The sequence below is a fragment of the Phocoena phocoena genome, chromosome 10 (assembly GCF_963924675.1).
Source record: "Phocoena phocoena chromosome 10, mPhoPho1.1, whole genome shotgun sequence".
NCBI classification, from domain to species: Eukaryota; Metazoa; Chordata; class Mammalia; order Artiodactyla; family Phocoenidae; genus Phocoena; species Phocoena phocoena.
In genome coordinates this window covers 82,836,499-82,863,995 of record NC_089228.1, presented here as the reverse complement: position 1 = coordinate 82,863,995, position 27,497 = coordinate 82,836,499, and the positions used below count along the sequence as shown (strand labels likewise).

Genomic DNA, 27,497 nt, shown 5'->3' with positions numbered 1-27,497 from the left:
CTGGGTTTTTTTCTAGTAGTTTCAGGCTTCATAGTTTTTAAATCTTGTGATCACACAAGTTTGTTGCCATTTCTACCATTTTGGACTTTATTGAGGCTTTCTGTATTGTATGTTGTAGATTTTTGTACAGTTCTAAACACTTAAAAAGAAAGTACATTCTCTGGGTTCTTAGAATAGGATTTGATATAGCTCCATGAGGTTTTCCTTAGTAATTTTGTTATTTAGGTATTTTGTATTGATACTTTTTTTTTACTTCTTGATATGTCATGGACTAGAAGAAGTCACTCAAAGATTCCTATTAGCAATGAATTTTTGCCAATTTTTCTTGCATTCCTATAGTTTATGCTTTTTATATTTTGATGCTTTCTTTTCTTTTAAAGAGAGTTATATCTTAATTGTGGATTATAGTCTTCTTACTAACATAAAATACCCTCTGTTGTCTTATTTAATATTTTTTTGCCTTGAATTTAATCCTGTTTGATAATATCAAGACCTCAGATTTCTTTCATATTGTATTTAGCTTATATATGTCTGCCCAGCTATACCTTAATTTTAAATTTAAAGTTTTTAAAAATGTATATTTAAAGCTTAATTTTGGGACTTCCCTGGTGGTCCAGTGGTTAAGACTCCACACTTCCATTGCAGGGGGCCCGGGTTTGATCCCTGGTGAGGGAACTGAGATCCCACATGCCGCACAGTGCGGCTAAAAAAAAACAAACAAAAAAAGCTTCATTTTAATTTTATTTATCTAGTTTATATCCTCAGGTAATTTCTTTAGAGGTTGTAGTATTAGTAGCCTGTTTCAAAGACTTTCAAAGGCAGAAAATGGCTTTCTTTCTTTTTTAACATTGTCTATAAATGACATATTGGTGGGTAGAGAATCCTTGGATCACGGCCCATTCTTCAGAACTCTATATATCTACTCTTTGAGTCTGATGTTGAAACTGAGCACTTGGAAATGAAGCTTTTACTCTCTGCCCCTTTGGTCCATTGCTGGTGTTTGTGCACATGCACGTGCTGACGATGGGAAATCATGCCTCTCTCTCAGGAGTTCTAACTGTGACTTCATTTTCTCTAGATATCCCCGGAAGAAGTTCTGGATTGAAAAGCCTATCAGTCCTCCAATCAAAAAGCGGACAGAAGAATTTTCAGATAAACTTCTTTCTTTAGAGAAAGGACTCAAAGGATTCCACGGTAAAGGAAGGGGTTTGAGCCTAGAAAAACTTCTTACTTCCTCTATAATATTTCTTTAGGTTTTGATTGTGGCGATGGCTTCTCAGTGTTCCTTGCTCTTGTGCACATCTCTCACACCACACAGGGACTTCGGGGAGGGAATCTAAGCAAGCCCAAACCAGAGAGCATTCCACATGAGAGTCTAAGAATGTTACCTAGACTGAAGTAGAATCATAGTCAATAGGTCTCAGAGTTGGTAAAAAGATATTTCACCTTTAACAGTGAGGTAAAAGAAAATTGGAAGGCTATGGAAAACAGTGTGGCATTTCCTCAAACAATTAAAAATATAATTACCATATGATCCAGCATTTCCACTTTCCAAAGAATTTTTAAAAAAGCAGGATCTCGAAGAGATATTTGCACACTCATGTTCATAGCAGTATTATTCACTATAGCCAGGTGGTAGAAGCAACCCAAATGTCCATCAGTGCATGAATGGATGAACAAAATGTGGCATATGGAATGTGTAGACAATGGAACGTTATTCAGCTTAAGAAAGGAAGGAAATTCTGACACATGCTACAAGATGGATGAATCTTGAGGACATTATACTAAGTGAAGTGAGCCAGTCACAAAGGGACAAGTTCTGTATGATTCCATTTTGAGGTCTTTAAAGTAGTCAAATCCATAGGAACAGAAAGTAGACTAGTGGTTGGGAGGAAGGGGAAATGAGGAGCTGTTGTTTAATGGGTATAGAGTTGGAGTTTTGAAGAATGGAAAAGTTCTGGGGCTTCCCTGGTGGCACAGTGGTTAAGAATTTGCCTGCCAATGCAGGGGATACGGGTTCCAGCCCGGGGCCGGGAGGATCCCACATGCCGCAGAGCAACTAAGCCAGTGCGCCACAACTACTGGGCCTGTGCTCTAGAGCCTGTGAGCCACCACTACTGAAGTCCATGCTCCTAGAGTCCGTGCTCCGCAACAAGAGAAGCCACTGCAGTGAGAAGCCTGTGCACCGCAACGAAGAGTAGCCCCCGTTTGCCACAACTAGAGAAAGCCCGCACTCAGCAGTGAAGACCCAACGCAGCCAAAAATAAATAAATAAATAAATTTATTTATTTATTTAAAGTGAGAGAGTGGCATGGACCTATATACACTGCCAAATGTAAAATAACTAGTGGGAAGCAGTCACATAGCACAGGGAGATCAGCTCGGTGCTTTGTGACCACCTAGAGGGGTGGGATAGGGAGGGTGGGAGGGAGATGAAAGAGGGGGGAGATATGGGGTTATATGAATATGCATAGCTGATTCACTCTGTTATAAAGCAGAAACTAACACACCATTGTAAAGCAACTATACTCCAATAAAGATGTAATAATTAATTAATTAATTAATTAAAATACCAAAAAAACCGAATGGAAAAGTTCTGGAAAATGGTTGTACAGCAATTTAAATATACTTAATATTAATGAACTGTACACTTAAAAATGGTAAAGATGGTAAACATTATGTGTTTTTACCACAATTAAAAATTTAAAGAATACTGGGAGAATGAATCTAAAAGAGTATCATTGAGACTAGAGAAAAATAGTGTGGTTCAGGACTAGAAGTTTAGGGCTTAGTTTAAGAACAGGGAACATGCCCAAAGGTTCTTTAATGAAGCACCAGGTGGGTTCAGCAGATGTTGGCATGCATATTTACATGGGTGTCTCCTGAAGTGATTTCTCTGTTTCGCTTGAGCTTTCATGGTGCCCTGTCATCTTTTAAAGTTATATTAGCCATCAGTAAGAGAATTTAACCTAGAAGATGTGGTGTCAGAATTGCTTACTGTCCTTTGGTACTTTTATTCCAGGAAAATTGATGAGGGATCTGGAACATAAAACAAGTGAGCACCTGGAGGGGATAGTGGCTGAAGGTTGCTAATTGCAGCTTTCCTATGAAGCTCCATTACTTATGGGTCAGCTCTTTCGTTTTAAAGAGGAAGGTCTTCGTGTGACTAATGTATCCAAATTCTTTATCCTGAGAATTCAGGTTTCAAAACCACAAACCTTTCCCCAGATCTGTGCAGCTGCAGTGATCTCAGTCCTTACCGTTTTGCCCTCTCAAGTCTCATCACACTGCCTGTGCCCTTGAACTTTCTGTGTTCTCTTCATTTTCCAGATGTGGTTGCTAATAGTATGAGCACAAGGGCACAAGCAGTTTCTGGCCTGCTCCCCTGAGGAGTCTACCCCCATGGGCATAAAGGCCCCAGAACCTATGGGATAAACCTCATTTGCTGTCTTCTGTGATGCCACACCTTTGCCTCCTTGTCCCCACAGGGAGGATCATCCTGAATTCCCACACAGCCAATGGCTACCTCTCAGTGTTTCCAAATGGGAAGAGCGTGATATTCACTGGCCTGTGGATGAACACATAGCAGCATGGTCAGCAATTTGATCCGGAGCCTGGTGTGCTGGGCAGTAAGGGCTTCACGCGGGGCAAAGTGTATCAGGAAGTGACAGAGGACAGGATCTGGTGGGGAGCAGAGGAGGAAGAAGAAGCAGTGAAATACGGGGGTGGAAGCAGAGGTGTGTTTGGCAGTAGCTATCTTGGTGGATTTCTAGGCATCCCTGATGGGTCTAGTTCTCCTGGATACAGAGGTGAGAAGGAGCAGTCGGAGGGGAATGGTCGCAGGACAGTGGAATGTGGCCAGAATTCTGCCTGCTGAGGGCGGCAGGAGAGTCAGTGGTGAGAAGAAGGTTTCTCAGCTTCACCCCCAAGGAGGGGTTCTGGACTCTGCAGCTGTCTTCAGCTGGGGTCTATATATGCACCAGCACTGAACCTTGCCAGATCCTGTCCTACTGTCCAAGGCTGACTGGAGCTGCTCTGGATTATGATGGTGGGAAGGTAACCTTTACCAATGCCAGAACTCAAGAGTTTCCCTATGAATTCTCAGCTTCCTTCACTGGGAGAATTTCCCCTTTCCTGTGGCTTGACTGCATGAGATCCACACTTACGCTGAGACCCTGAGAGGAGACCTCCTGGGCACAGCCCTGGGTGTTTTCATTGATCCTCTGTTCCTTTACATCATTCCCAACTCGCTGCCTCAGCTGGTGGTCCTGCTGGGTTTCTGAATGCGCTTAGATGACTGGAGCATTATGGTAGTCAGGACTCTCTTGTCCTCACTGCTTTGTCTCTAAAATGGGAGTAGTAACGCTTGACCTGCTTTCTCTACAAGGGAATGGTTGAAATGTCTTTAAAGTACTTACTAAAATGCGTGTTAATTATTAATTTTTCTCTTCAGTTGCCTTTGATTTGGTTCTTCCTCTGCCACTGAGATAAAGGTATGAGAACGAGTGACTATATCATAGGACTGCAGCCCCTGCCACGAATAGGAATTGATTACAACATCCATATCCATTTCTACAGCACCTTTTCTGTCACATAATTTCCCTGCCATCCTTCTAAGGAGCCGAGGAAACAGTAAATGTTTTGCATCTCATACCTGCTTACCATTGATACATTATGAGACTTGAGCTATCTGGAGGGGGAATTGGTTTATTTCTTTCTGCTATGCTCTGATAATTTTTGCAATAAGAAGGGGGGAGTGGAAGCCATGTGAGGTTCAGGTGTATATGAGTTTTTGGAGGTCACTTGGACCTGAAGTTCAGTCTTATGTCAGCTGTGTTTTGAGGTGGTAGAAATAGATACTTAGCTTAATATTAAATTAGTAGTCTTAAGTATAAGCAGAAGAAAACAAACTTGGCTAATTTTAGAAAAAGGAAATTTCTTAAACGTTACTGGGGCTTGTAGAGTGTAAAGAGGGAGGGATATGTGTGCCTACCTGCTTGCAAATTCTGCCCCAAGAGAGCTGGGAGTCAGTGTGGGCACTGCAGTGAGAGGGAGGAGCAGCTGGGGGGTCGCAGGAGTTGAGAGGATGGTTGGGGTTGGCAGCACCTAAACAGAACATACCATGCATGAGAACAAGCTAGTGGAGAGCGGGTGTGATCTCGTGGGGAGCAGAGGAGGAAGAAGTAATGAACACACACAAGGGTGGAGCCAGAGCTGGGTTTGGCAGCAGCTATCTTGGTGGATTCATAGACCCAGCTGATGGGTATACTTCTCCTGGACATAGAGATGAGAATGAAGAGTTGAGGAGGGAATGGTCTCAGGAAATTAGTGGATAGAACAGGCCGTAGTTCTTCATGTAAGTAACTCCTAAAGAAAAACCTGGCATAAGTGCACCAGATTGCCAGAGAATAGGATGCCTGCCTGTGCCCCAGAAACATTAAAGGTTAGGAAAGCGTGCTTTTGGCTTCTGTAATGAGAGGTGGTCTCATCAAGACTCTTGTCGTTTAGCATTCTCAAGACATGGGAGCAGATGCTAGTTGCCTAAGAAGAACGTCCCTTATTTAAATTGCTGGGTTCAAGAGATGTGGGTATACTTGCTCTGATAGCTCAGTTGTATAAGAAAGTTTTGTCAAAAAAATATGACCAAACAACAGAAGATTCCTATACCCTATAGCTGTATCTATCAATAAAAGCAAGTACAAGTCGAGTCCTGACGTTGCATGTTCAGATCCTCATTATAGAAGGGACAAAGCAACGTGCAAACAGATTTTTTCTATACGGTGAGTGGCCAAAGGTTTTAACTATTATATTCAATTACAGCGCAGTCCATGTTTCACTTACAGGACTGAAGGGAACAGATTTTATGGGTTAAGGATGTAGATAGAGGATGTTTCAGTGATTTTGGTTAGAAGTAATTATGAGATGAAATATGAGTAATTACTAAAGAACAGGGTCAGAATTTAGCAAGACAATGTTGAAACTGTTCCTCTTTACAATGTTTCTTAAGTCAAAGATTAATGTTAATAAGATACTTATTAGACAGATAAATAGAAAAAAAGTCAGAAAAAAGAAGCCAAGAAAAGAAATTATGTCTGATAGTAGAACCACAGGAAGAGTCCTCTGGGGATTCCAGATTCTGTGCCAAGAGAGTGACTCTGAGGGCCCGCCCCTCTCTCAGGACAACTAAGGCATCCAGTCTCTCCAGGTATGCAGGGGAAGACAATCCCCGAAGTAACTGATTAGCAGTTCCCTTTGACCCCAGCGGCAGCAATGAGCACTATACTCTGGACGACTTTCTCTCTCTCAGGCCTTGCTCTCTGCCTCACCCTCAATCTGTCTGGAGGTCTGACTCCAGCTTTTCTGAGTTACTCTGCCCCCACACAGGTCAGGACTAGAAGTGGTGTTCTCCAACCCAGAAACCTGGAGCCTCTTACTCTGAGTTGTCTCAACCTGAACTTACAGCTATCCAAGGAACAGGAGATTATCCCAGACCCCACGTCCAGGCTGGTGTCTTTCTCCCCCCAACTCAACTGTCCTGTCTGTTCCCAGGATGGTCACATGAGTGCTGCTGGAGTGTCCCATGAGGGTTGCAAAATGTATGAATTTTCTGATTCATCCCCTCAGATTCCCCCAAAGACACATGCAACCCACCACTCTATCTCTGACCGTGAGGTCACCCTAAGATGCTGGGCCCTGGTCTTCTACCTTGTGGAATAACCCTGATCTGGCAGCATGATGGGGAGAACCCAACTCATGGCACAGAGCTTGTAGATAGAGAAAAATATACCATGCTAACACTAGTCTAATGAAAGCAAGAGTAGCTATATTAATTTCAGACTCAGCAGACTTCAACACATGGAAGGTTATCAGAAATAGCAAGAAAGGCGTCACATACTGATAAAAGAGTCAATTCTCCAAAAAGACACAACAATCTTTAATGTGAATGCACCTAACAACAGAGGGTCAAACGATGTGAGGCAAAAACTGATAGAATTGATAAGAGAAATAGATGAATCCACAATTTTAGTTGGAGACTTCAACATCCCTCTCTCAGAAATGGACAGAGCAAGCAGGCAGATAATCAGTAAGGACATAATTGAACTCAAAACACTATCAATCGACTAGATATAATCAATATCTATAGACTACTTCAGCCAACAACAGAAGAATACACAGTCTTCTCAAGCTCACATTAAACATTCACAAAGATAGACCATATTCTGGGCCATAAAACACACCTTAACAAAAATTTTTTTTAATAAATTTATTTTATTTTTGGCTGCGTTGGGTTTTCTTTGCTGTGCGTGGGTTTTCTCTAGTTGCAGCAAGCGGGGGTTACTCTTTGTTGTGTTGTGCAGGCATCCCCTTGTGGTGGCTTCTCTTGTTGCAGAGCACGGGCTCTAAGCACAGAAGCTTCAATAGTTGTGGCTCACGAGCTCTAGAGCGCAGGCTCAGTAGTTGTGGCTCACGGGCTTACTTGCTTCTCGGCATGTGGGATGTTCCGAGACCAGGGATCGAACACGTGTCCCCTGCATTGGCAGGTGGATTCTTAACTACTGCACCACCAGGGAAGTCCCCACCTTAACAAACTTAGAATATTAGAAGTCATACAGAGCCTGAACCAAGATGGAGGAGTAGAAGGACGTGCTCTCACTCCCACTTGTGAGAACACCACAATCACAACTAGCTGCTGGACAATCACTGACAGGAAGACACTGGAACACACCAAAAAAGATATCCCACATCCAAAGACAAAGGAGAAGCCACAATAAGATGGTAGGAGGGGCACAATCACAGCAAAATCAAATCCCATAACCGCTGGGTGGGTGACTCACAGACTGGAGAATACTTATACCACAGCAGTCCACCACTGGAGTGAAGGTTCTGAACCCCACGTCATGCTTCCCAACCTGGGGTTCTGGCAACGGGAGGAGGAATTCCTAGAGAAACAGACATTGAAGGCTAGTGGGATTTGATTGCAGGACTTTGCCAGGATTGGGGGAAACAGAGACTCCACTCTTGGAGGGCACACACAAAGTAGTGTGCACATCGGGACCCAGGAGAAGGAGCAGAGAACCCAGAGGAGACTGAACCAGACCTACCTGCTAGTGTTGGAGGGCCTCCTGCAGAGGCGGGGGGTGGCTGTGGCTCACCGTGGGGACAAGAACACTGGCAGCAGAAGTTCTGGCAAGTACTGCTTGGCGTGGGCCCTCCCAGAGTCTGCCATTAGCCCTACCAAAGAGCCCAGATAGTCTCCAGTGTTGGGTTGCCTCAGGCCAAACAACCAACAGGGAAGGAGCCCAGCCCCACCCATCAGCAGTCAAGTGGATTAAAGTTTTACTGAGCTCTGCCCACAAGAGCAACACCCAGCTCTGCCCATCACCACTCCCTTCCATCAGGAAACTTGCACAAGCCTCTTAGATAGCCTCATCCACCGGAGGGCAGACAGCAGAAACAAGATGAACTACAATCCTGCAGCCTGTGGAACAAAAACCACATTCACAGAAAGATAGACAAGACGAAAAGGCAGAGGGCTATGTACCAGATGAAGGAACAAGATAAAACCCCAGAAAAACAACTAAATGAAGTAGAGATAGGCAACCTTCCAGAAAAAGAATTCAGAATAATGATAGTGAAGAAGATCCAGGACCTCAGAAAAAGAATGTAGGCAAAGATCAAGAAGATGCAAGAAATGTTTAACAAAGACATAGAAGAATTAAAGAACAACAAACAGCGATCAAAAATACAATAACTGAAATGAAAACTACACTAGAAGGAATCAATGGCAGAATAACTGAGGCGGAAGAACAGGTAAGTGACCTGGAAGACAGAATGGTGGAATTCACTGCCACAGAACAGAATAAAGAAAAAAGAATGCAAAGACATGAAGACAGCCTAAGAATCCTCTGGGACACCATTAAACGCAACAACATTCGCATTATATGGGTCCCAGAAGGAGAAGAGAGAGAAAGGGCCCGAGAAAATATTTGAAGAGATTATAGTCGAAAACTTCCCTAACATGGGAAAAGAAATAGCCACCCAAGTCCAGAAAGCGCAGCGAGTCCCATATAGGATAAACCCAAGGAGAAATATGCCAATACACATAGTAATCAAACGGGCAAAAATTAAAGACAAGGAAAAATTATTGAAAGCAACAAGGAAAAAACGACAAATAACATACAAGGGAACTCCGATAATGTTAACAGCTGATTTTTCAGCAGAAACTCTGCAAGTCAGAAGGGAGTGCCATGATATATGTAAAGTGATGAAAGGGAAGAACCTACAACCAACATTACTCTGCCCGGCAATGATCTCATTCAAATTCAATGGAGAAATCAAAAGCTTTACAGACAAGTAAAACCTAAGAGAATTCAGCACCACCAAACCAGCTCTACAACAAATGCAAAACAAACTTCTCTAAGTGGGAAACACAAGAGAAGAAAAGGACCAACAAAACAAACCCAAAACAATTAAGAAATGGTCACAGGAACATACAAATCAATAATTACTTAAACATGAATGGATTAAATGCTGCAACCAAAAGACAGACTTGCTGAATGGATAGATAAACAAGACCCACTTCAGACCTAGGGACACATACAGACTGAGAGTGAGGGGATGGAAAAAACATATTCCATGCAAATGGAAAGCAAAAGAAAGCTGGAGTAGCAATATTCATATCAGATAAAATAGACTTTAAAATAAAGGATGTTACAAGAGACAAGGAAGGACACTACATAATGATCAAGGGATCAATCCAAGAAGAAGATATAACAATTATAAATATATATGCACCCAACATAGGAGCACCTCAATAAATAAGGCAACTGCTAACAGCTGTAAGAGAGGAAATCGACAGTAACACAATAATAGTGGGGGACTTTAACACCTCACTTACACCAATGAACATATCATCCAAAATGAAAATAAATAAGGAAACAAAAGCTTTAAATACACCAGATAGATTTAATTGATATTTATAGGACATTCCATCTAAAAACAGCAGGTTACACTTTCTTCTCAAGTGCTCATGGAACATTCTCCAGGAGAGATCACATCTTGGGTCACAAATCAAGCCTCAGTAAATTTCACAAAATTGAAATCATATCAAGCATCTTTTCTGACCACAACACTATGAGATTAAATCAGTGTGATACACCATATTAACAAATTGAAGAATCAAAACCGTATGATCATCACAATAGATGCAGAAAAAGTTTTTGACAAAATTCAACACCCACCTATGAGAAAAACTCTCCAGAAAGTGGGCATAGAGGAAACCTACCTCAACATAATAAAGACCATATACGACAAACCCACAGGAAACATCATTCTCAATGGTGAAAAACTGAGAGCATTTCCTCTAAGATCAGGAAAACGACAAGGATGTCCACTCTCACTGCTATATTCAACATAGTTTTGGAAGTCCTAGCCTCGGCAATCAGAGAAGAAAAAGAAATACAAATTGGAAAAGAAGAAGTAAAACTGTCACTGTTTGTCGATGACAGGATACTATACATAGAGAATCCTAAAGATGCCACCAGAAAACTACTAGAGCTAATCAATGAATTTGGTAAAGTTACAGGATACAAAATTCATGCACAGAAATCTCTTGCATTTCTATACACTAGTGATCAAAAATCTGAAAGAGAAATTAAGGAAACACTCCCATTTACCATTGCAACAAAAAGAATAAACTACCTGGAAATAAACCTACCTAGGGAGAGAAAAGACCTGTATGCAGAAAACTATAAGACATTGATGAAATAAATTAAAGATGATGCTTACAGGTGGAGAGATATACCATGTTCTTGGATTGGAGGAATCAATATTTTGAAAATGACTATACTACCCAAAGCAATCTACAGATTCAATGCAATCCCTATCAAATTACCAATGGCGTTCTTTACGGAACTAGAACAAAACATCTTAAAATTTCTATGGAGACACAAAAGACCCCCAATAGCCAAAGCAGTCTTGAGGGGAAAAAACGGAGCTGGAGGAATCAGACTCCCAGATTCAGACTATGCTACAAGCTACAGTAATCAAGAAAATATGGTACTGGCACAAAAACAGAATCATAGATCAATGGAACAAGATAGAAAGCCCAGAGGTAAGCTTGAGGGAGGCGATATGGGGATATATGTATACATATAGCTGATTCACTTTGTTACACAGCAGAAACTAACACAGCATTGCAAAGCAATTATACTCCAATAAAAATGTTCAAAAGAAAAATGGGGCTGGGACAGCTGGACATGCACATGCAAAAAAAAAACCTAATAAACAATAAAACGAATCTAGATGCAGACCTTACACCCTTCACAAAAATTAAATCAAAATGGACCACAGACCTAAAGTTAAAATGCAAACGTGTAAAACACCTAGAAGTAACATAGGAGGAAACCTAGATTACCTAGAGTATGGCAGTGACTTTTTAGATAAAACACCAAAGACACAATCCATAAAAGAAACAAGTGATAAGCTGGGCTTCATTGAAATTAATAATATCTGCTCACAGAAAGGCAATGTCAAGAGAATGAGAAGACAAGACACAGACTGGGAGAAAAATAGGTAGTATTTTACCTATTTTAGTAGGCAGAAAATACAGGTATTTTAGGGTAGTGAAACACTCTGTCTGATACTATAATAATGGACACATGTTCCTATACATTTGTCCAAACCCACAGAATGTAGAGTTCCAAGAGTGAATCATAATATAAACTATGGACTGTGGGTGATGATGATGTGTCAGTGTAGGTCCATCAGTTGTAAAAAACGCACCACTCTGCAGGGGACATTGATAATGGGGCATGCTATGCATGTATGGAGTCAGGGGGTATATGGAAAATCTCTGTATATCCCCCTCAATCTTGCTGTGCACTTAAAACTACTCTACAAAAATAAAGTCTTAATAACATGTGAACAAGTGTTATCTAAATACCCAGCATCACAGAAAAGTCTGCCTTCTTCTGAGAGGACTCTTTCAGTTACAAGTTAACGAAACTGGAATGAATCTAGCTTTGGCAAGAGAGGTTTAACATGTTGATTTACCGGGGAAGGCCAGGGGTGAGGCCAATTAGAGACATGAATGGACCCGGAGACTCAAATTTGTCATCAGACCTCAATTTCTCTTCTCTTTCACTGTTCCTGGGGAAGACAGACAATATGATCTCTAACCCCCTCACATTACCCACTTTCACAACTTCAACAGAAAGATAAACATCTTTCTCACACTGACCATACATAAACTACTGGAGAGGAAAGACTACCCTTGGACCAGTCCCTGTTGCTAGGTGGATGTGGTACAACGTGGTAACCTGACTTGTCAGGCCTGGGTCATGTGATTTCCTCATCCCTCGGTTCATTATATTTCCTAAGTTATTTAAGGTCATGCTGATTATTAAACCCTGTAACTATTAAACAAAAAGACTTTCGCAAATTCTCAGAACCATAAGAAAATAAGTGAGAACATTAACTATTAGAACTGCTGGGTGCCCTTTTATTTCCTCTCCTTTATATTTCTACCTAGCCTTTTGCCTCCTCCATTCCCCAAATTACCAAAAAGACTGGGCTACATTTCTGGGATCATAATTTTGTGCTGCATTCCTGTGGGATGAACACAAAATCCCTTGGACCTCAGCTCTGATCTCTGCACTACTGGCTATCAGCCCTGTGAGATGCCACACTTACAGGTGGTTGCCAGAGCCCCCCTTGTGGTGAGCACACTTCTGAGATGTGATTCCCATCTCCTGGTGTTCATGCACTTGTGTAATTCCCACCTTTGGAGTATAAGCTGGACCTAGTGACTCATTTGTAATAAAGAGAATACAGTGAAGCTGCTGTCCCTGGGATGTTGCCCTTATCAGCATGACCCAACATACCTAAGACCATGTCATTGGTCCATGAGCAACCAGGGAAAGCAGGAGAGAAGGGAAAGTCTCATTGTGTATCTCCATCAGAGCTCTTGGGTGACCAAGTGCATCATCAATGAGCAGTAATAGTTTGAAAGGAATCTTTTTCTGAGCAATAAGTTTCAATAGTGGGCTGAAAATATTTAGTCCACCATGTTGTAAACAGATGTGCTCTCATCTAGGCTTTGCTGTTCTATTTACAGATCACAGGCAGAGTAGATTTAGCATAAACCTTAAAGGGCCTGGGATTTGAGGAATGGAAAATACGCACTGGCTTCAAGTTTAAGTCACCAGCTGCATTAGCCCCTAACAAGAGAGTCAGCCTGGCCTTTGAAGTTTTGAAGCCAGGCATTGACTTCTCCTCTCTAGCTATGGAAGTCCTAGATGGCATCTTCTTCCAATAGAAGGCTGTTTCATCTATACAGAAAATTTGTTATTTAGTGTAGCCGCCTTCATTGATGGTCTTAGCTAGAACTTCTGGATAACTTGCTGCAGCTTCTACGTCAGCAGTGCTGCTTCACCTCGCATTTCCATGTTACAGAGACGGCTTCTTTCCTTAAACCTCATGAACCAACCTCTGCTAGCTTTACACTTTTCTTCTCCAGCTCCTCACCTTCTCGGCCTTCATAGATTTGAGGAGAGTTAGGGCCTTGCTGTGGTTTGGAATTTGGCTGAAGAGAATGTTGTGGGTGGTTTGATCTTCTATTCAGAGCACTAAAACTTTCCCCATATCAGCGATAAGGCTGTTTTGCATTCTTGCCATTCTGTGTGCTCACTGGAGTAGCACGATTTATTTTCTTCAAGAACTGCTCCTTTGCTTTCACAACTTGGCTAACTGTTTGGTGCAAGAGGCCTAGCGGTCAGCCTATCTAGGCTTTTGACCTTCCTCACTAAGCTTAATCATTTCTAGCTTTTGATTTAAAGTGAAACATATGCTACTCTCCTTTCACTTGATCATTTAGAAGCCATTGCACGGTTTTTAACTGGCTTAATTTCCATGTTGTTGTGTCTCAGGGAATCGGGCGGCCTGAGGAGAGGTAGAGAGATGAGGGAACGTCTGGTCGGTGGAGCACTCAGAACACACACAGATTTATCCATAAGTTTGTTGTCTTCTATGGGAGTGGTTCCTGGTGCCCTCAAACAATTACAATAATAACATCAAAGATCACTGATCACAGACCAACATAATAAATATGATAATAATGAAAAGTTTGAGATATTGTGAGAATTACCAAACTCTGATACAGTGTATGGTCAGGCCACTCAGGATGGCTGTTCTCTTGTTCTCTTGTACATCCCCTGTCCGACCAAAGCCTGCTTCACAGCTACACACTACCCACATGACTGACCTCCTACATACTTGCCCCTAGCCCTAGCTAGTGATTGTTCTTATCAGGGAGGATGTGAGGGGTGTGCCCTCTACTGGTTTCCCTGGTAACTAATGAGCCCACCTGACGTCAATTCCCCTGTAACTGGTAATATACCCCTGGCCCCCGCACACGGTGGGGTCTCGCTCCAGGATCTTGCTTCAGACGTGTAAGCTTCCCCATCCATTACACCACTGACGCCTCTGTTGCTGACTCCGAGCCTTTCTTCTGTCTTGAAGCTGGGCAAGCACAGGCCTTGTAGGCCTGCGGGGTGCAGCCCAACACACAGAGACATGAAGTGAGCAAATGCTGTTGGAAAAGTGGCGCTGATGACTTGCTCACTGCAGGGTTGGCACAAACCTTCAATTAGTAAAAAATGCAGTATCTTCAAAATGCAATAAGACGCGGTACACCTGCACAGGTGGACACTGATTACTTAGTTGAACCTTTGTCTAAAACTCTAGGAAGGGAGGGGTGAAATCAAACAGTGTCTATTTCAGGTCCTTGGGGGAAGGTGTGAGATTACAGTGGGTAAAACTATTGTTTCCTTCTCTTTTCTGGAGCTCTCCCATCTCTCCCAGGCTGGCCATTCTGTGTAGCAGGAGACAGATGATTGCAGGCAAAACCCAGGCTTTTTCTCCCACCCTCCCATCCTTCTTTCTTTACCATTAATATCGCGATCATCAGATTACACCCATATTCCCATATTTGGATTTCCCCTGCAACCCCATTCACTCAACTCTGACTCTACCGCGGGCACCGTCAGACCCCACATGTTAGTGCTCATTCCTGCACGCCCGCCCCCTCCTTAAGATGCCAATCTCGAGTCCAGGTTGTCACCTGTGTTTCTGACCGACTGGCTACAGATTGGATGTTCTAATGATCCCCCACTCGGGTTTGATTAATTTTCTAGAGCGGCTCACGGAGCTCAAAGGAACACTTTCCTTACTAGACTACTGGATGTAACTCTGGAACAGCCAGACGGAGGAGACACGAAGGGCAAGTGTGTGGGAAGGGCGTGGAGCTTCCGTGTCCTCTCAGATCGGGACACTCTCCCCAAATCTCCGTGTATTCACCAGCGTGGAGACTCTCTGAACCTCATCATTTTGGGGTGTTATGGAGGCTTCATTAAATAGGCATGATTGATTACATCATGGGCCATTGCAGTAGGTGAAACCTCCAGCCCCTCTCGGCTCCCAGGACATGGGGGATGGGGTGGTACCGGAAATTCCAACTGCCTATTAACATGGTTGCTTCTCCTGGTAACCAGCCCCCATCCTGAGGTTCAGTCCAAAAGCCAACCTTTAACATAACAAAACACACCTCTGTGGCTCTCATCACTTAGGAAATTCGAAGGATTTTAAGAGTTCTGTGCCAGAAATATAAAATTAGGAAAATGAATGAATGTGTTTTCTTTGGTTTTCTTCCAAGCATACGGGTTTATTGAGGGCATGGGGGTCTACAGGACAGCCCCAGGTGCCTGTGGAGAAGGCCCGCCATCGGTCTAGAGGGCCGCGGCCCCGGGGGCAGCCGGGGATGGGGTCTCCAAAACCTGGGTTTACTTGAAAGTGTGACTCTCCGCTCCACCGCGCCCAAAGCCTCTGGGTCCGAACATGGCCCAGTAGCAGGGTTGGTTGCAATAGGGCTTGCCTTCGTGCTCAGTGTGTCCCCTCGCCCCGAGGTCAGCGTCCTTCCACATTTCTCACACTTCAGGCAAGGCCATGCCAGTCCTTCCCCAGGAGGTCACCCGCTCAGCCAAGTACACCTCCTCGTCACACTTGGGGTACTTGGGCACGGTGGCGCCGGGTCCGGGGCGGGTGGCTGGGCGGGAGCACACCGGAGCGCGGGACTCGGAAAATGAATACGTTTTAATTCAATTTATAATAGCATCAGGATAAAATATTTAGGTATCAATTTAAAGAAAGTGCGCCACGTAAGTACACTGAAATTATATAGTTTTGCTTAGAGTTTCAATGTCTTTGGTACAGTATTCCTTCTGTTCATTCATAGTATTCCTGAGCTCGTTATACTGCCTTTCTGAATTTTCTTGTAGCTTGTGGCGTTTCCTCATGAGCTGTTTTGAAATCGCTATCAGTTATGTCACAGTATTCCATGACCTTAAGTTTGGTTTCTGGAGAACTGTCCGTTTCTTTTCGTGATGCAGTGTCACTGTGGTTCTTCGTGTGCTTGCTGTGCTGTTCCTCTGCCAGCACTGGTGAAGTGGGGAGCACTTTTCTGCTTCATTCTAACCATTCAACAAATTAGAGAGCAGAGGCTTTTCTCTTCTCTTCCAGGAGGTGGCGCTAGAGCACAGGTTTGGGGTTCTCCTACGTGTGTTACCTGCTTGGGAGAGTTGGCACTTTCCACCCCTCATCAGGGGTGTGGTCCCGTGCCCTCTTACTGCTTCTTGTGCCTCCAGGGATTTTGCTGCCTTGTTGCTGCCTGTGCCACTGGCATCACTGCCCGGTGACCTGGGCTAGTGGGCTCTTCCCTCGTGTCCAGGATTCCCTGAACCACAGGGGAAGAGGGGGGCGTGGGTAGCTGGGGTGGTGCAGGCACCTCTGCCATGTTCCATGCTGTAAGGTTCTCCGGCTCTGCTGCTGCCAGTGGGTGGCTGGAGGGGCCAAAGTCATGGGCGTCTCAGGGGCTGGTGGCTGGGGCCCCAGGACCCACTTCTGCTGCTGCCTAGTTACCTGGGGCCCTGGGCACTGCTGAGGCTGGAAGGCTGGATTCCTGTGTCCTGTTGAAGCTGCTACTGGGTGTTCTGGGGCTTCCAGCTCAGTGGCCGCACGTGGAGAACAGGATCGCAGGCTCCTCCTCTGCTCTTCCCTCGGTTCAGCCTCGTCTCTGTGTCCCAGTCCACCCACCTTTCCATGCACACTGGGTGGGATTCTCCGGAGTCCTGGTGTGTTGGGCAGAGTCACCTGTGGTGTGTCGTGGATGTTTACGGGTTGCGGATGGAAGGGGGGAGAGACAAAGGCAGCTTTTCACTCCTCCGTGTGGCTGATGTGACTGATGTGTCTCCTGCAGGTCGCAGTTTTATGTCCAGAATCTGCCGATTCTGTTCAGCTGGAAGCCTGGCTCAGCTGCAGCCTGTGGGGCCCTGGGGAGCCTCCCCTGACACCTGACCACGAACTCCTGGGTCAACATCAGTGCCAGAAATTAGATTTGAGTCCAGGACCACAGGGCTTTTAAATTCAGGTTGAAAAGTGGCTGGAGGGATCCAGACAGCATGTCCCTGTCTATTATTAGGTCCACGGAGGGGAAGAAGAGGCAGGACACTGGGGTGTCCTGGGCTCTCGGGACTGGGGAGGAGCGCAGAGGACCCTTGAGGCTTCAAACGGTGGCGGATTTCATGCCTAGACAGGAGGGGCCATGCTTGGTGTCCTTGGGTTCGGTGTTGGGACGCCTGGGTCCTGTAGGTCTGGGGAGGGGGGAGGTCATTTTTGTGTCTCAGGGAAATGTTAGGGGGATCCCCGGGCCCAGACTCATGGCTGATCTCCTTGTCCCACTGCGGTCTCCAGGCTCCACTCCATGTCCTGTCCTCTGCTCTCCTGTCCTCTGTTCTCCACCTCCACATGCTGGGCAGGTCTTTTTCCAAAGGTCCTTAGCCAGTCTTTTTGGCACAGTGGTCACCGCTGTCTTAGCTCACAGGGAGACGATGTTCAGGTAGCCCCGGGCTGTGAGCTGGGATGGACTCTCCCTTCCTTGAGTCTCCCTGCTGCCCCCTAGCACCATGTGTGTGTGGGGTGGAGTGAGGACTGGGGGTCAGTTTATTTCTCTGGAAGAGAGGAATTCCTTTAACCACCTCCCCTCTCTCCTTTTCTCTTTTCTCTTTCTTCTAGGAGTATTTGAGTTATACCATACCTGTAAGGACAGGAAAACACCGAAAACATAAGCATAGTTTACCAGCAAAATAGAGAGCTGACACCTGTGTACTTATCATCCAGGTGAAAAACAGAGCCTCTACCAGCGCCCAGGCCAGAAGCCCCTGAGCCTGTCCGCACACAGACCCCACCCTCCCCGCCTACGTGTCCACTGAGTGAGCCGCCCTGCCCCTCTCCTCTCTCGTTCCTCCCCCTCCACTCCTGTTGGCCTCCATCCCCTAATGTCACTGTTTCCTTCCTCTCCTCACTTCTCCAGGAGCCTCCCCATCTTCATAGGCAGATATCTGAGGGGCTCTCCTCCCCCTCCCCCTCCCCCTGCCCCCTTTCTACCTCATTCTAGGGCTGGAGGTCCCAGAGTTGATTCCCTAGAGGAAGAGTCTATAACCCTGTCAGCAGCTGCAAGAAGTGACAAGGACTTGTGGTTCAAGGTCCTACCCGTGGAGACTGAGGACACCCAGTATGTTTGTGGGGTCCACCCTGGACTTGGGAACCAGCTGTTAATGGCCTTGAAATCAGATCCTCCCTGAGGCCTTAGTCCTTGGTGGTTTGATGGGGAGAAAAAGGTCCCTGTCAGCATGTATTCTGAGTAACAGTTCAGACTTTGAACTTGACACTGGATGAACTCCAACTTCTGTGCGCAGCACTGACCCACTGCTAGGAGCCCAAGGAAACCCTGGGCAGGTCTTTTGTAAGGGGGTCAAAGGGGAGCTCAGGTCTCCTGTCATCAGCGACTGTGGCCACACGGGGGCGCCACCACTCCGCCCTCTCCTATTCAGAAGGAAGAGGATGGGCTGTGGTCTGAGTCCGACAGAGATGGCTGCCCTGGAGGCTGGTCAGCAATCAGGGGATGAAGATGCTGCCTGAGCAGCTCTGGGGTCGGGCTCGGGGATGCGGCGGGGATTAGAGGGGAGGAGAGCCTTGGAGCCCTGCCTTGTGTCTAAGGTTTCCATCTTTCCTCTCCACAACCCATCTCTCCAGCTCATTGATGAAAACACTCTGGAAAACTCAAAGTCGATTATTATTTCACTCCCTGTTCGTTTCTGGCAGATATTCACTTTTTTTCTCATTTTAGTGTAGTTTGAGATTCACAAAAACAGTAGCAGAGTTAGTAGAGAGTTCCTGTAAATCCCACGCTCAGTCTCCCTGTGGTAATATCTGATATCACCATCATACATTTGTCACAGCTAATGAAGCAATATTGATACATTATTACTAAATGCCAGAATTTGTTTGTACTTCATTCGTTTTTCCTTTTCCTGATCTACGATCCTATCAAAGACACATTGTGCTAAGTCCCAATCATTTCTCCTTCAGGCTCCTGTGGCTGTGACGGTCTCTCAGAGGTCCCTTGTGTTTGATGACCTTGATGTTTTCGAGTATTGCTCAGGGATACTGTAGAATGTCCCTCTATTCAAGTTGGTTGACTGGGGCAAAGTATTTTGGGGAAGAAGACCACAGAGATGAAGTGACATTCTCCACACAACAAGGGTGTATACTCTCCACTTGATTATCAGTAATAAGTTCACCTTATCACCCAGCTAAGGTACATTTCCCAGGTGTCTCCTTGTGAACTTTTATTTTTACTTCCCAACTTTCCGTACCGTAGCCTTTAGAAGGAAGTCACTACGTGCAGCCCACACTCGAGGGGCGCTCTGCTATAAACTTTGGTGTGCCGGGGTTTTGCATATATAAGTTTTCAGATGAGTTGCATGAGTACTAGAGCGCTGAGTAGACTAGATGGAGGGTCTATGTGCAGCTTTACAAGAAACTGCTGACCATCATTTCTAGGGGCTGTGCTGCTTCGTATTCCTGCCCCAGTGACTGAGGGTTTCTGTCGCTCCACATCCTGGACAGCACTTGGTATCACCAGTTTTTGGATTCTAGCTATTCTAATAGGTGTGATGATACATCATTTTTTTAAATTTACATTTCCTAATAATATATGATGTTGAGCATCTTTTCATATGCAGTTCCATGGATAGATCTTCTTGAAGAGGTGTCTGTTCAGTCTTTCCTTCATTTTTAAATTGTTTCCATATTATTGAGTTTAAGCGTTCTATGTGTATTCTAAAACAAGTCCTTCATCAGATATGTGAATTTGCAAATAATTTCTCCCAGTCTGTGGCCTGAGCTCTTTCACTGACATAACAGTATTCATTAATGCATAGATATATTTGGGGAGAAGGAAAATGAGAAATTGCCAACCGCAGTGGTTTCCAAGTAGAGGACTTGGGCAAATGGGGGACGAGAGGGAGAACATGAATTATTTATTTTGCATACCCTTGAGTACCTTTTCAGTCCCCTTCTGTGTAGGTAAATATGCTTTCAAAAATTACATTAAAATCCCTTGCACTTGTAAAACACCTGACACATCCTCTTCAGATCATACATTAGGACACACATTCTCTACTTTGGCACCCAAAGTCTTTTAACTGAGCTATTCTGCCACAGAAATTCCATTACTGGAAAAGATGGGCTGGATTGTTGGGAGAATTCTGCTCACTGAAAATAGCTGAAAATGCCATGTAAAATATAAAAACTATCTTAGAAGCATCAAAGAGGTGACAAGGTCCTAATAAGTGACCACACTGAAAAAAGAAGGGAAAAATCCTGCTTGGCCTCCAAAGAAAACACGGTCCTGAGAAAAGGAGAAAAGGCTGTGTGAGTTCACTGCCCAGAGCTCAGGCACAGAGCCGGGCACGTCCAGCTCTGTGTCCACAGCTCTTCACTTTTTCTGCCCACTTGCCTTCCTTTTAAAAATTTAAACAAAGCTTTTAAACTCTTATCATGATGTATATGTGTAACGTATAATATAGGATAAATGTATGTTCACTGTAAAGCAAGTAATAAAGTGTCGAAAGTGATAAATGACAAAGTAAAAAGAATGTAATCTTCACATCTGCAGATATTTTGTTGCATTTTTCTTTCGTTTCTTATACATCCTCCTGTTGTTGCCCAAGAGCTGGAAATGTCTCTAAGCTGAACCGCCCAGACCTCAGTGGCCCCCACCCTGCACTCTCCAGACGCCATTTCCCAGTCAGCTCACTCTCACACCCCTGAGAGGGCGATTTCTCATTTCCTCCTTTTCCCTCAGACCCCTCCACTCATCCCTCACTCCCTGTTCTTAATGATGAGCATTTTTTTTTTCACTCAGAAAAAAAAAAGCACTCAGGTGAGAATTACATCCTCCTCCTCCACTATTCCCACATCTGCACCTGTATCTCACCTTCCTACCAGTGATGATGGATGGTCCCCTCCTGTCTAAGGGTGCCCCCAGCGTGGGTACAGGATCCGACTCCATCCTCCCCTGTGTCATCAGTTTCCCACTCTCTACTGCTCCTTCATCCCTGCCTACAAACATGCTGCAATTCTTCCCATTAAAATTAATCAAACAAAAATAAATAAATCAAAACAAAATTCTCCCATAAACATCCACCACTGTGTGTACAGTTTCCTCCCAACTACTGCTCCATTTCTATGACTCTTAACAGAACAATTCTTAAGGCCAAAGGCCATTCTCTCATCTACTAGGTTGTCTTTTTATTTTTAGCTAATGGATATGTGCACATAGTTTTAAAAAGTAAAATACTTCTACAAGACTTGATATCTGGACCGATGTCCCCAATCTTCCATGTCCCCAGTCTCTTGAATCTCAGAGAGAAGCTCTTTTAGTTCTTAAGCTGATTCTCTAATTGTTTCTTCTATGTCTCTAAAAAGCATGCCTTTAATACTCCTTTGCTTTCAGTTTTATGTATCATCTTTAGTTAGTTGGTTTTTCTTTCACACACCCCTGTCTTCCCAAAATAGTTATAATTATACATCTGTCAGTTTTGTAATTCTGATTAGCTCAGTGTGCAATATTTGCCTTATGATGATGACGGAAATGCTAGTCACAAGTGAGCATTTAGTAGACTGTGATTACTTTTCTTGAATGGATATTTAAGATTTCGCTGGAATAAATAATGTCTTACTTTGGTTGTACTGATTTTTTTTTTTTTTTTTTTTTAGTTTATTTGCCTGCTTTGGGTCTTCATTGCTGCATGCGGGCTTTCTCTAATTGCAGCGAGTGCGGCTACTCTTTGTTGCTGTGCGCGGGCTTTTTGTGGTGGCTTCTCTTGTTGCAGAGCATGGGCTCTAGGTGCGTGGGCTTCGGTGGTTGCAGCAGGCGGGCTCAGTAGTTGTGGCTCACGGGATGTAGAGCGCAGGCTCAGTAGTAGTGCCACACGGGCTTAGTTGCTCCACAGCACGTGGGATCTTCCCGGACAAGGGCTCAAACCCTTGTCCCCTGAACTGGCAGGCGGATTCTTAACCACCTCACCACCAGGGAAGCGCCATATTGTACCCATTTTAAATCATTCTAAAACTCTGTGCAGAATCTAAGTCTTTCTGAATACATTCAAGCACATCGGATATTTCACCTCTCTGCACAGACTCTCCCACAGCCCTCTGTGCTGCCACACGGAGACTGGTTCCCTGCACACCTGGGGCAGGGTTGACGTCCCGGATCTCCTTCTCCTCATTCTGGGCAGCCCTCTGCCTCTCTCTCCTACTATATAATTTTACAAGGCTTCCCTGCTGCCTGGATCCCATGTTTCCCTGCTGTTGGTTTTCTCCATCATTTCCCCCGCACTTTGTCTAACAGTGTCCTGAAGAAGGGAACATGGAAAGGAAAACATTGTAACTCTGAAATGTCTTAGGCTACCCTAGGACTTACTCTCATCTTGACTCAATATAGAACTCTGTGTTGGAAATACTGATTTTTTTCCTTAGAATTCGGAAGGCATTGCTTCACTGTCTTCTAGCCTCCAGGCCCATGTTTTTTGCCTCTTGAAGTTTTCAAGGTCTCTCTCCTTTTCCATCCTTTCTGCAGTTTCTTAGTGTTGGTCTGTTTTCATCCACTGCAGTAAGAGTTTGCTTAGGCCATTCCAGATGTAAATTTTTGTCTGTAAACTCTGAGAGGTTTCCTTGAAAATAATTTTTTTATTATTTCCTACTCTCCCTTATTTTTGACACTTTTATTGCTTACTCGCTGGAATCTCTTGATTGATAGAGGAATATTCTTATAGGTCTTCTCTCCTCCTTGCCATTACTTTTCTATTCCTATTACTTACTGTGAGTATGACTGTAATTTTTCAATTCATCTACTGAATTATACACTTCTATGACATTATTTTTAATTTCAAAGAGCCCTTTTTGGTTCTATGATTTTATATAATTGTATAGAATTCTGTTTTTGTTTAATATGCAATATATCTTTTACATCTTTCAAATATTATTGCTAACAGTGGTAGGGGAGCTGTCAGGTCTCTTGGTTATCTACTTTCATAATATCATGAACTTCTTCCTCACAGCACTTAGCTCAGTAGTGATTTACATTTATCTTTGTGATTTTTGTCCATCTCCCTCACCACAGTGCCTGTCACACATCACTCAGGTCCCAACTGTTGTTCTTCATTTTTTCTCCAATGTCTCCAGATCCTGATTTAAGGTGGCCTTGAGATATACACTCCTTAATCTCTCTGAGTCTCCACTTCTGTGTCTCCTCTCTCTGAGTCTCTCTCTCTGTGTCTATACAAAGGCATCACATGTTGGGTGCCTCATGGGTTTGCTTTCTTTTTTAATTAATTAATTTACTTATTTATTGGCTGCACCAGATCTTCATTGTGGCATGCGGGATCTAGTTCCCTGACCAGGGATCGAACCCGGGCCCCCTGCATTGGGAGCTTGGAGTCTTAGCCTCTGGACCACCAGGGAAGTCCCCTCGTGGGTTTGCTTTGAGGAATAAATTTGACCCACTATGTAAATCACATGGCATTATTGCTTTAATTCTTATTAAGTGTTCCTCTATTCATAGTTACCATCATTGCAATGACTATAGCATTTAGCTTGTTTCCATTCTTTGCTTTTATAAACCACAATTCAAGAACATCCTTGAATATATATTTTTGAGAACATGTGTGATTATCTTCGCAGGATAAATTTCTGAAAGAGAAATTTCTATGTCATAATGTAAACATATTGAAGGCAACCCTCCTGCACTGTTGGTGGGAATGTAAATCAGTGCAACCACTAGGGAGAACAGTATGGAGGTTGATTTAAAAAGTAAACATACAAGTACCATGTGACCCAGCAATCCCAATCCTGGGCCTAGATCCGGAGAAAACCATAGTTTTAAGAGACACGGGCACCCCAACGATCATGGCAGCACTATGTACAATAGCCAAGACATGGAAGCAACCTAAGTGTATAAGGACAGATGAATGCATAATGAAGATAGGATACATATACACAATGGAATATTACTCAGCCATAAAAAGGATGAAATAATCCATTTCCAGCCACAAGGAAGGAAGCGAAACAGGAAAAGACAAGTCTCCTATGATATCACTTACAGGTGGAATCTAAAAATGGATACAAATGGACTTCTTTACAAAAGAGAAACAGCCCCACAGACTTAGAAAAGAAACTTATGGTTACCAAAAGGGAAAGGTGGTGGGCAGGGGAAAATGAGCAGGTTGAGATGAACATATACACACTACTATTTATAAAATAATCAACAAGGACCCACTGTATAGCACATGGAACCCTACTCAACACTCTTTAATAACCTATATGGGAAGAAACCCAAAAAAGGACATATATATGTCTATGCATAAGTGAGTCAAGTTGCTGTACACCTAAGAAAACAAAACACCCCGCAATATTGTAAATTACCTATACACCAATACAAAATTAAAAAAATTTTTAATGTAAATATACTGAAATTGAGACTTTCTGCATAGTGACCTTGAAAATTTTTGTACCAGTATTCAATCCCATCAATCTTTATGACAGTATATTCTCCTTAAATTCCTGTCAATACTCTCCTCATACTATTATCTTTGCCAAGATGATAGATTTTAACTTATTCCCATTTCTTATTCCAGATTTGCATTTTTCTTTACATTTATTTGTTATATATTTGTTTGACATTTGCATTTCTTATTTTGTGAATTGTTTTCTAATACACTTTAATTATGTTTTGTTTGGGATTTAGTCATTTTAAACACTGAATTCAGGAAGGACAAAGCAGCCTCCAACATCAGAAGCTGGTCTGACGTTTACCTTAGGCCTCAGCCTTGCCAGAAGCTGGGCTGGTGCTCACCACGCAGCCGTGTTCTTCTCCTGTTGGACATATGTCACCTCACAGAACATCAACATCAGACAAGGACACCTGAGACCATGACACAGTGAGACAAAACAAGACCACAACATCATTTTCTCCAAGCACAGACCAAACAAGGCAGCACTATGCACCTCACAATGTATCAAACCTCTCCCTGTGCTGATACCAGCAACCACGGCTTCTTTCCAATCACAGCTGCATCCTCACTCTAGTCTTTCCTCCTTTCAGGGAAGATTCACCGACATGCCCGGTCATAGAATTGCCCCCACTTCCTGACAACACCCAATGTAGAGTGAGCCCCTCCTCCATACACCCTCCTCCAAAACACTCAACCAGAGCCCACTTCCTGTATATGTTCTATCTAACACCTCACACTAAGACACCATGGTCCCCGATGGTGTGTCATCTCCCTCTCTGCATCCAGTAATAAATCCAACTTGTTTGCCCACAGATGTTCTCCTGGTGGTCTTTGGCTGAAAAACATTGCTACCTGTTTGTCAATGTTTTTGTCTTTGAGTTTGATAGGGGCATGTGTTAGTATCTTTGTGAATGTCTGGTTGACATACAGAAAATTTATGATTTTTTACTGGTTTTTCTTCTTTGGGTCATACAACTCTTCATTCCCCAAATGTAAAAAATTCAAGTATTTTTTTGTCTAGAAGAGAGGGGTCCAAGGGTGAAGGGAAACAGAACTGATTGAATTTGGGGGGAACGAATAGCAGGAGCAGTCAGTAAAGAATTCTAAGCTGGTGGATTCTAAGGTTTACATCTCCTGCTCTATCATTTCACAAGTATGTACAGGTCCTGCAAGGTATTTGATATATGCTGTGTTCAGTGAATACTTTCTCTTGGGCTAAGTGAAGACTTCAGTGTCTGCTTATATTTACCAGGTTAATGAAAAGAACAGCAAGAGCTCAAGGTTATAAAGACAAGAATTAGCTCCAGCGATGGGCAGAATTGAACACATATGACCTTAAGGCGATAAACCACGGTGTCCTTAATGTCTGAACACTCTAGTTGTTAAAATACATGTTAATGAAACTTTCTGCGCATGCTGCATTTTAAGGATATATCTAAGACCCACATAGACAAATCCATGATTTCCATGTGAAGGTTATTTTAATATGCATCAACTTATGAGTCACACAGTATCTCTTTGGGGGAAGAGACTGGAAATTAAGAACATTATAGATATGCAATGCCCAGTAGGCCAGCTACTAGCCACATATTTAATGTTGTTTAAACTAAATGACATTAAGGTGCTCAGCACAGTAGCCACCTTTGAGGTGCTAACTAGGGACCTGTAGCTAGTGGCTACCTGATCTTGACAGTACAGGTGTGGAACAATTCCTTCACCACAGAACATTCTATTGGACAGGACTGCTCTTCATGCTTTCTGGGCCTCAATTCAGATATACTGCACCCAGGAAAGGGCCAATATTATTTCTCTTAGAGATGATGTCAGACTTCTGTCTGGGATATGAGTACATACTTAGCTGGTGTGTAACAAAACCAAACTAGGTTATCAGTGGGTATGGTGCCTTCGGGCACAAACTGTTTCCAGGTCCAAAGGGGATACACCTGTCCCCCTACCTCCCTTCCCGGACTGAGGACACTCTCTGGGATCAATTTCCAAGGGGTGAGTTCTCTCCTAGAGGAGCCCCGGGGGCAGGGCCCTCAGCTAAGTGTGGGGAGGCAGGGAGTCCAGCTCAGGGAGAGGGATTCTCCAAAACGAAGAGGAGGCAAAGGCAAGGGTCACTTAGGAGATTTTCCCAGGTTTATTCGAACAGCAGTTCTCAGAGTGTGATCTGTGGAACCCTTGAAGTCACTGAGACCCTTTCATGAGATCCATGAGGTGAAACCTACTTTCATAGCATTACTAAGATATTATTTGACTTTCCATTATGTTGACATTTGCTTTGAGGTATAACTTAGCAGTGATGGAGACTACTGTAGCAAACTGCAATATCATTATTTTCACCACAACTTACTTGCAGAAAGAAAAAAGCAGGTTTGCTTTAAGACATTCTGGTTGATGCATTACAAATTTTTATCTTTCCTTAATAAGCTATAATGGAAAAGAAATTGAAAAAGAATGTATATACACATGTATAGCTGAATCACTTTGCTGTACAGCAGAAATTAACACAACATTGTAAATCAA

General features: G+C 43.6%; 1 pseudogene; it reads right to left on the bottom strand.

Moving 5' to 3' along the window:
* Nucleotides 1-15,839: 15,839 nt before the first annotated feature.
* LOC136129663 (cysteine-rich protein 1 pseudogene) lies at nt 15,840-16,849 on the bottom strand (annotated as a pseudogene).
* Between the last annotated feature and the right edge of the window lie 10,648 nt (nt 16,850-27,497).